This window comes from Mytilus trossulus, chromosome 9 (genome assembly GCF_036588685.1).
Source record: "Mytilus trossulus isolate FHL-02 chromosome 9, PNRI_Mtr1.1.1.hap1, whole genome shotgun sequence".
In the NCBI taxonomy this organism is placed as follows: Eukaryota; Metazoa; Mollusca; class Bivalvia; order Mytilida; family Mytilidae; genus Mytilus; species Mytilus trossulus.
In genome coordinates, this window is record NC_086381.1 from 28,986,025 (window position 1) to 28,997,141 (window position 11,117).

At 31.8% G+C, this 11,117-nt stretch overlaps 1 long non-coding RNA gene across 1 annotated transcript; it reads left to right on the top strand.

Moving 5' to 3' along the window:
• The first annotated feature begins 249 nt into the window (after positions 1–249).
• LOC134685512 (uncharacterized) lies at positions 250–4,547 on the top strand. Its single transcript, XR_010101303.1, has 3 exons — positions 250–330; positions 747–842; positions 3,030–4,547. It is a non-coding gene; the product is annotated as an uncharacterized LOC134685512 (long non-coding RNA).
• The last annotated feature ends 6,570 nt before the right edge of the window (positions 4,548–11,117 follow it).

An 11,117-nucleotide genomic window follows, 5' to 3' on the forward strand; every position in this document is an offset into this window, starting at 1 on the left:
CCCCCCCCTCCCCAACACCAACCCCGAGACGATCCTTACTTCAACTGTTATTTGATACTGCCGAGTTGTTTTGAGACAAACACACGTATAAGTAGTCAGCCTGTACCACGCAGAAAGCCTCTTGCATCAGTTTTATGATTACCGATCATTACTCAAGGTTAATATTTTTACGGCGGCTCATTTTATTTTGGCTTAAAAATAAACACAATTGACAAGTTTCTTTCCCCTGCATTCTTGATCGCACAAGTATAAAATAGCACGTTGGTCTCAAATAAGACATTGATACAATGCAACACTTGCCGTCAGTATTTGAAAATATTGATTAAGAAGGTATAGAAAATTAATGCACGCACACTATTATCAACCACAGGCCTAAATCGTTAGTCCGCAAACAACGAGCAGGGTGATGAAAACCCAGCACTTTGAACACAGCCACCGACATGCTGTGAATTTGAAAAGCTTCCCAAATTAGTAACACAGGCACTAGACGTTCTGTCAATAGTATAAAAACATTTAAACCATTCCTATTGTAAGCGATAAAACTAAATTTATATCAGGGTGATTGAAATGAGGAAAGGAGGGGGGGGGGGGGGGGCTGATAAGGAGTTCAGGGCCCGCTTTTTTGTGCGAAAAATATATTCACAACCAAGAGGGAGTGAAGGAGGGGTCCTGATCCTGCACTCCCGAAAAACACGAAATCCCAAAATAGTATACATTTTGTAATATAAAAACTTTATATTTTTCAGCTGTGTGTAAAAGTGAATGTTTAAATGGAGGCTCATGTAGAGGACCTGACTACTGCGCATGTCCACAAAACTTTACAGGTCCTTTGTGTGAACTAGGTAAGCAAGAACACAAGTATGGTAGTCAACTTTATTTTATTAGAAAAAAATATTTAGAAGTTATTTATCCCCTTTTTATTGGGGGTAAGAAAGAAGGGAGGAGTTTTAAATACTAAAGAACCCAATGGGATTTTATTTACTAAAACTTTCAAATGAATATATATACGTCATGATATAACTTGTAAACTGTAAGAGATAATTTAAACACACGTCATAGTCTACAGAAATGATGCTGGCACAATAAAACAAATCACATGAAATATAGCGTGAGTCCCTGGGGGTTATCCATGCCCCTCTGATTTGAGAATATGCTATTATTTTGTAAACGGTCCAGATCTCCACCCCTAAACCATACATATTCTTGAATGGGACGATAAAACAAATCAATTAAAATTAAAGGGAAGTCCCTGGGGGTCACCCCACCCTGTTCAATCTGAGAATGTGTTATTATCATGTTAACAGTCCAGATGCCCACCCCTATACCATGTATATTCTTGTATGGGACAATAAAACTAATTAAATGAAATTAAATTGAATGAGGGGGGGGGGGGGGTTTACCCTACCCCGTTCAATTTATGAATGTGCTTGTGAGTGACCCAGATCCCCACCCCTAAACCAAATATATTCTTGTAGGGGACAGTAAAAATAAATGAAATGAAATAAAAGGAAGTCCTGAGGGGGTCACCCAACCCGCTCTTTTTTGAAAACTTGTATACGGTCAAGATCCCCATCCTAAACCATGTATATTCTTGTATGTAACAATAAAACATATCAAATGAAATATAGGGAGTGTTCATGGGGGTCAACCCCACCGCCAGATGTTTGAAAAACTTTTAAACCATTGAGATCCTCAGTCGTAAGGTGGAAAAATTTCTGGATCCCTGATCCCCACTCCTAAACCATATATAATCTTGTATGAGACAGCAAAACAAATCAAATGAATATGGGACCATAGGAATGGCGAGTTATGGAAGCTTTGTTTGGGAGATTTTGTAACAACATCCTGTTACAATTACTTCTTGTTTGAACATAATTTTGGTTTTTATTATGCATGTCTTTCATCTACATATTTGGAGAAATAGACTCATAATCTGTCATATTGCAAGTGGAACCTTCTTTAGTAGGCCTATCCCCAACAGAGACCAAATGATGCACAAGTAAGGTATAGGTAACAATATGAATTCAACTATGAGCAAAAGCCATACCAATGGCAGATCCAGGGGAAGGATTCCAGGGTGGAAAGTTCAACTTGGAACCCCCCTTTTTTTAGGACAGTAAATGCATTTGAATGGGAAAATATAGTTGGAACAACAACCCCCCCTCCCCATCCTTCTGTCTTGGGTTGGGAACCCTCTTTTTAAAATGACTGGATCCGCCTAGGCATACTATCTAGCTAGCTATAAAGGCTTTAAAATATGAAATAAATCAAACAAGGAAATTAATGGTGTAGATATGGTAGACAACTGTTTTGAATTTTTTTAAAAGCCTTTAATAACAATGTTAAATTTTGTGTGCATTTATTTTTGCTTACTTTCAATAATCATGATAATAAACAAAGTTCAGTGATTGATTATTTTAATTAAGAAAAATATGCATACATGTTATAAAATGGGAAGTTGAAACTGGGACTTTGTCAAAGAGACAACAACCCAACCAAAGAGCACACAACGATCAAAGGTCACCTATGTGTCTTCAATGCAGTGAGAAAATTTCGGCACTGGTCTTCAGCTCATAAATAAATCAAAAATGAGAATGAGATACAGCTTTCAGTTGCTAATAAAAACCTCACAATAACATAAATAAGTTCTGAATATCAGAATATACAGTATTGCAACATTCTCTCAAAATTTACACATGGAGCTGAGAAACTAAAATTAATCATGCTAATTTAACATTAAAGTCCTTGAATTCAATCTTAATATGCATACTCCTGTACAAAGGAATATAAGTATGCAATAGACATATATGGTCTTCAAAAATTAAAGTATTGATGCTATTAATTTATGACAAGATCTTAATCAAGTAATAATTTTGGTTTGCTTTAATATTTTGGAGGTTAGTATGACCTTCTTTTTTGTGATGATGTTTTAGTTTTAAGTTGGAAAAAATTGTTTGTACCAACAAAAATAAAAACAAACATGACAAAGTTAATCTAGAATTATGTTTTTATCATTTTTTTATGTTTAGGTTGTCAGCAAGATGAAAAGAATAAATATGCAGTTAAAAGTCAAAATGTGGATAAGCTTCAAAGTTCAAGGTCCTACTTTTGCAGATTTTCATATTTTGCATGAATGAATTTAAAGTTTATATCATGGACAGCAGTGAAAGAAAAAAAAAATCTTTTCAATTTTCCTGCTACAAAGGATAAATGTAAAGACATCTTGTTTTCGGTAAGTTTTAATTCTGTTCTGTTTTTTTGGGGCTCGCTGGTCTTAACCATTTTTTTTTAATTTAATATAGGATTTCGCTATATTTTTCTTTATTTAATATAGGATTTCGCTATATTTTTCTTTATTTAATATAGGATTTCGCTATATTTTTCTATCTAAAAAGAACTTATCTTAAACTTAAAATGGGGTCACTGTTCTCTCGATCACAATCTGCCTTCGATGAGTTATAAAAGATATTTCAATTTTAATGCCCAAAAAATGGCATTTTTACACCAAAGGGAGATAACTTGAAGCTTTTTCAATGAGATCTAGAAATTTAAAAGTCACCTTGGGCCAACATGAATTGATTTTTATGCCCAACCTACGATAGTAGAGGGGCATTATGTTTTCTGGTCTGTGCATCTGTTTGTCCCTCTGTCCGTTCGTTCGTCTGTCTGTTCGTTCATCCATCCGTTCGTCCGTCTGTCCCGCTTCAGGTTAAAGTTTTTGGTCAAGGTAGTTTTTGATGAAGTTGAAGTCCAATCAACTTGAAACTTAGTACACATGTTCCTTATGATATAATCTTTCTAAATTTAAAACCAAATCAAACTTTTGACCCCAATTTCACGGTCCACTGAACAAAGAAAATGAAAGTGCATGTTTCAGGTTAAAGTTTTTGGTCAAGGTAGTTTTTAATGAAGTTGAAGTCCAATCAACTTGAAACTTAGTACACATGTTCCTTATGATATTATCTTTCTAATTTCAATGCCTAATTATATTTTTTATCCAATTTCATGGTTCATTGAACATGGAAACTGAAAGTGCGAGTGGGGCATTCGTGTACTTTGGACACATTCTTGTTTTGAATTATTTTTGTACCATATGATAAAGTAACAAAATTCTACTAAAGGTAACTGATAAAATTTGTAATCATGGTAATGAAAAATAAGTGTTTAATTTTTTTCTGAAAATCTTATACCCGTGAGCCTCCTTAATAGTCATGGTAGTGTTTGTGCATTCATCTGTCCAGTCTTTCCTCTAAATTGTATTCTCTTTAAATATTGGTGAGTGATTGTCATGAATTTCAGTAAGTTACTTGTGGATTTACATGTAAAATACTCAAAATTTAGTACTTATAGTAATGGGATTTTAGCATGACATCCTGTCAAATGCTCGTTAACCGTGTTTATATTCCAGAACATATGAGTATTTGTACTGTACACGTACAATCTGCCCAATTTTAAGAAGTTGGTCAAGTTTATTAGAAACAAATTTACATTACAGATCAATATAACTGAAACCTTTTAATAGATTAATACAAAAAGTTAAATTTGTATTAAGTTAAAATTGAAATAAAAACACATGTTTGGTCCATCTAGTACTAGACAGTACAAGTATTCTCAAATGGTCTGACTGTCATACTGTATGCATATGGTCGGACTGTAAGAGTATACTTCAGACTTATATGTTCCAGACTGTAAACATACGGTCCAAATACTGATATGGTCTGGAACATTAATATACATTCTTAAAATTAATATCAACCACATTGGTGTTTGTGAACTTGGCAATAAGTTATTCAATAGATCTATTATGTTTTGGGATATCAAAAATATCTCATTTTTAATTTTAATAAAGAGGAAGATTATTGATGTATGTATAACTGTATATAAAAATGAGACAGCAAGCCAACAACACAAAAAATAAGGATAAAACAATATCAATTTTTTGTAGAAATGTTATAATTTCCAATATTCCAAAGAGTTCTATTTTTTTTTTTATTGAAATAAAGTTGAACTGTCAGAACTTCAAAAGCTTCAGGAAATGTTATTTCTTTTGTCTGCGTTTTGTAAAATTGCGTTTTGTAAAATATATTGCGAATTTTTATGAATAATGGAATGGTATCATAATTGTCTAAAGTTTTAACATTGACCTTTTTATATATAGCTTGGGAAAATACCCAAATGTTATAAAGAAGAATAAAATAATTGATTTTTATATAGTATTAGAATAGGAAGATGTGGTATATTGATAATTTGACAACTCTCCATCAGAGACCAAAGGAAGTAGGCGGTTAGCAACTGATGACCATGATGACACTGGACAACCTTTAACAATCAGTAAAATCCATACCGCATAACTATTTTTATTGAAAATCATATTGAGAATGAGATACAGCTTTCAGTTGCTAATAAAAACCTCACAATAACATAAATAAGTTCTGAATATCAGAATATACAGTATTGCAACATTCTCTCAAAATTTACACATGGAGCTGAGAAACTAAAATTAATCATGCTAATTTAACATTAAAGTCCTTGAATTCAATCTTAATATGCATACTCCTGTACAAAGGAATATAAGTATGCAATAGACATATATGGTCTTCAAAAATTAAAGTATTGATGCTATTAATTTATGACAAGATCTTAATCAAGTAATAATTTTGGTTTGCTTTAATATTTTGGAGGTTAGTATGACCTTCTTTTTTGTGATGATGTTTTAGTTTTAAGTTGGAAAAAATTGTTTGTACCAACAAAAATAAAAACAAACATGACAAAGTTAATCTAGAATTATGTTTTTATCATTTTTTTATGTTTAGGTTGTCAGCAAGATGAAAAGAATAAATATGCAGTTAAAAGTCAAAATGTGGATAAGCTTCAAAGTTCAAGGTCCTACTTTTGCAGATTTTCATATTTTGCATGAATGAATTTAAAGTTTATATCATGGACAGCAGTGAAAGAAAAAAAAAATCTTTTCAATTTTCCTGCTACAAAGGATAAATGTAAAGACATCTTGTTTTCGGTAAGTTTTAATTCTGTTCTGTTTTTTTGGGGCTCGCTGGTCTTAACCATTTTTTTTAATTTAATATAGGATTTCGCTATATTTTTCTTTATTTAATATAGGATTTCGCTATATTTTTCTTTATTTAATATAGGATTTCGCTATATTTTTCTATCTAAAAAGAACTTATCTTAAACTTAAAATGGGGTCACTGTTCTCTCGATCACAATCTGCCTTCGATGAGTTATAAAAGATATTTCAATTTTAATGCCCAAAAAATGGCATTTTTACACCAAAGGGAGATAACTTGAAGCTTTTTCAATGAGATCTAGAAATTTAAAAGTCACCTTGGGCCAACATGAATTGATTTTTATGCCCAACCTACGATAGTAGAGGGGCATTATGTTTTCTGGTCTGTGCATCTGTTTGTCCCTCTGTCCGTTCGTTCGTCTGTCTGTTCGTTCATCCATCCGTTCGTCCGTCTGTCCCGCTTCAGGTTAAAGTTTTTGGTCAAGGTAGTTTTTGATGAAGTTGAAGTCCAATCAACTTGAAACTTAGTACACATGTTCCTTATGATATAATCTTTCTAAATTTAAAACCAAATCAAACTTTTGACCCCAATTTCACGGTCCACTGAACAAAGAAAATGAAAGTGCATGTTTCAGGTTAAAGTTTTTGGTCAAGGTAGTTTTTAATGAAGTTGAAGTCCAATCAACTTGAAACTTAGTACACATGTTCCTTATGATATTATCTTTCTAATTTCAATGCCTAATTATATTTTTTATCCAATTTCATGGTTCATTGAACATGGAAACTGAAAGTGCGAGTGGGGCATTCGTGTACTTTGGACACATTCTTGTTTTGAATTATTTTTGTACCATATGATAAAGTAACAAAATTCTACTAAAGGTAACTGATAAAATTTGTAATCATGGTAATGAAAAATAAGTGTTTAATTTTTTTCTGAAAATCTTATACCCGTGAGCCTCCTTAATAGTCATGGTAGTGTTTGTGCATTCATCTGTCCAGTCTTTCCTCTAAATTGTATTCTCTTTAAATATTGGTGAGTGATTGTCATGAATTTCAGTAAGTTACTTGTGGATTTACATGTAAAATACTCAAAATTTAGTACTTATAGTAATGGGATTTTAGCATGACATCCTGTCAAATGCTCGTTAACCGTGTTTATATTCCAGAACATATGAGTATTTGTACTGTACACGTACAATCTGCCCAATTTTAAGAAGTTGGTCAAGTTTATTAGAAACAAATTTACATTACAGATCAATATAACTGAAACCTTTTAATAGATTAATACAAAAAGTTAAATTTGTATTAAGTTAAAATTGAAATAAAAACACATGTTTGGTCCATCTAGTACTAGACAGTACAAGTATTCTCAAATGGTCTGACTGTCATACTGTATGCATATGGTCGGACTGTAAGAGTATACTTCAGACTTATATGTTCCAGACTGTAAACATACGGTCCAAATACTGATATGGTCTGGAACATTAATATACATTCTTAAAATTAATATCAACCACATTGGTGTTTGTGAACTTGGCAATAAGTTATTCAATAGATCTATTATGTTTTGGGATATCAAAAATATCTCATTTTTAATTTTAATAAAGAGGAAGATTATTGATGTATGTATAACTGTATATAAAAATGAGACAGCAAGCCAACAACACAAAAAATAAGGATAAAACAATATCAATTTTTTGTAGAAATGTTATAATTTCCAATATTCCAAAGAGTTCTATTTTTTTTTTTATTGAAATAAAGTTGAACTGTCAGAACTTCAAAAGCTTCAGGAAATGTTATTTCTTTTGTCTGCGTTTTGTAAAATTGCGTTTTGTAAAATATATTGCGAATTTTTATGAATAATGGAATGGTATCATAATTGTCTAAAGTTTTAACATTGACCTTTTTATATATAGCTTGGGAAAATACCCAAATGTTATAAAGAAGAATAAAATAATTGATTTTTATATAGTATTAGAATAGGAAGATGTGGTATATTGATAATTTGACAACTCTCCATCAGAGACCAAAGGAAGTAGGCGGTTAGCAACTGATGACCATGATGACACTGGACAACCTTTAACAATCAGTAAAATCCATACCGCATAACTATTTTTATTGAAAATCATATTAAAGAACACTACATGAATGCTAACAATTTTGTATAATCAATAACTTCAATTTTTGTTGGTTCTTTTTCAGAAGGATTGAAATGCATCACCTAGAATAAATGAAGAAAACATAGAAACAAGACCAGAATACATTCAAAGACAATGTTGGATCAGTTATTAATTTCATCAAGCAGTCAATGATTTAGAGTTCTTTAAAATACCAAACGATCTTGAAACCACAATAATGTCAATGTTCTTTGCTGAATGACCAAAAAGTGGACTATACAAACACACAGTGCTTGATGATAAGAAACTATTAATGTTTTGTGTGGAGGGATATTGTGAAAAAAATACATTTACTTAAATAGCTACTAGTATGTTTAGCCAATAATAGAGTTTTTCACTGATTTCAAATGGTAAATAATTGTGTTTCGAAAAAGTATTCTATAATTCATAAATAAACATATATTGATACTTACAATATCTGCTTTGTTGTTCAAAAGTTAAGTTTTGAACAGTTATAGAACAATATGTTGAATTAACATTTTCAAAGAAAAAAAGATATATTCAATTTAAAAGATTCATCTTATAACAATTTACTACCAAAATAGAATATATTGTAACATACACATTACTGTATATTTTTATCTATATATTTATAATTAAAATCCCATAGGATTTTAATTTGTCCCATGGGATATTTAAAATCCCATGGGATAATTATAGTCCCATGGGATTTTTTTTGTCCCATGGGACAAGAAATATCCCATGGGACTACAATAATCCCATGGGACCAAAAAAAATCCCATGGGATTTAACCAAAATCCCATGGGATAATGGTAAATCCCATGGGATATTGCCCTGTCCCATGGGATATTGAAAATCCCATGTTTTTATAAATCAAATAGCAAAATAAATATAATAGTAACAGTACAAAACCAATGAAATTGTTGAATCCCATGTAATTCCGCACATTTTGGCTATATACATGATACTGTAGCTCTTATTTGAGGCGGCGGCGGATTTGCAAATGAGTGTTTTGCAAATTAAAAGTGTCCAGTGTTTTATATTTGTTTAATTAAAAATTAAATGATGTCTTCATATAATGTTTATTTATATTCAATTTTCCACAAAACATATTTAGCTTAGTTTAAATGAAATTCAGAATAGAGATTTCAAACACTGTTGAAGAGGATATACATATTCGTGTTAATTCACCTCAGTTTAATTTGTTAATTCAAGTTTGACATTTAACATTTTAATCCGCAATCCACATTTACCCGACAATCTTGTATATTGTATTTTCTCAATGAAATAACATTACGTACATGTGACCATCAGAAACTAAGACAAAATATTTATAATGGTATTTATCAAAACTTAAATATTTGAAAATATCTTAGTAGCATATGAATTGGCCAAATAAGCGAAGAATTATAATCTAGCATAGTTCAACCAAGGATTTCTGTAGTTTCTTTTAAATAAAATATTGTTGGTGTTTTGGCGACTAAACCAGCAACATTGCCGTTATTAAATAAAAATATAAAACTTTCGCCATCTGATAATGATAGGTTAAAATGTTCATTAAAATGTATAATATTTGTCTTAAAATTACATATAATGGGCATTTTAGAATGACATGAAGTTCATCTTCAATAGTAGAGCGACAACACATGTCATTTCGTGGACTTCTTTTTTTTCATACTTTCCAGTGTCATTTTTTTAGTGGAGCTAGCCCACATCTAAATTTTGCAAAAGCACTTTTGTTTTTAATAGCCAGAATATTTTTAACAAATAACAGTTGGCCAACAGTATATCGTCTTAAGTCCATTTCGCTCAGTGGAATAGAAATTACAATTTTAACTCTAAGTGTAGACCCAGCCAAGATTCACTGAATAACCACAAAATATTTACAGTTGATAAAATATTTACACAAAAAGTCATGAACCTGTATGAACGATGATGTTAATTAAGTGTTCACAAGAAAGTAAGTATGACTGTAAGTTTTATTTTAAGTTGGAACAAATATATATACTGTAACCGTGAGAAAAAAGATAAGCTTTGATGAGCTCTATAACCTACTATGACCGTTACAAAATTAGAGATGAACGTTTGACAAATGCACGTTATCTGATATACACAATTATACACGATTGACGAATGCACGATACACGGTTAAGAATGAATGATTGATGAACGCACGATACACGCACGATACACGATTAGAACGAATGATTGATGAGCGCACGATACACGCACGATACACGATTAAGAATACACGATGCACGCACGTTACACGGAAAATACACGGAACGATGAATGATGAACGCACGATTGGCACACGCACGATACACGCACGATGCACGCACGCAACACGCACGATACACGCACGATGCACGCACGCAACACGCACGATACACGATGAACGCACGGAATAATGGTCAGTTTGAATTTTAGAAGATCATTGCGATTTTTGTTATCCTGGTTTAATCTTAATATTACTTATATAATATATGATATATGAATAAACGAAAATTCAAAACTCTAAATACACTGTGCACTTTAGACTAAATATGACTTTTTGTCCTAAATTTCATATTGCTGTAAGTCATGAGTACAATTGATTAGAAAAGGTAAAAAAAACCCTATTTTTTATACCAGTTCCTTGTTTCAAACAGTATTGATTCATTATTTGTAGGTACGTTTTTATTGAGAATTTAAAGACAAAGCTGAAATATCTACACTACATTATGCATGGTTTCCTAAAATATTTCATCGGCAACGATTAGGGCTGAATACCAATTTCTGGTTTATGGGAATTTGTAAGAAGATCTAAATATTTCTAGAAACATCATCATAAGCTATAATTCCCGCCCCTCCCTCCCACAAAAAAAAACCCCAACCATTAATGATGATTGAAGTTTATTAACGAACTTGACTGGCTATACAGCCCTTACATACATGTATCTACACGTATGCTA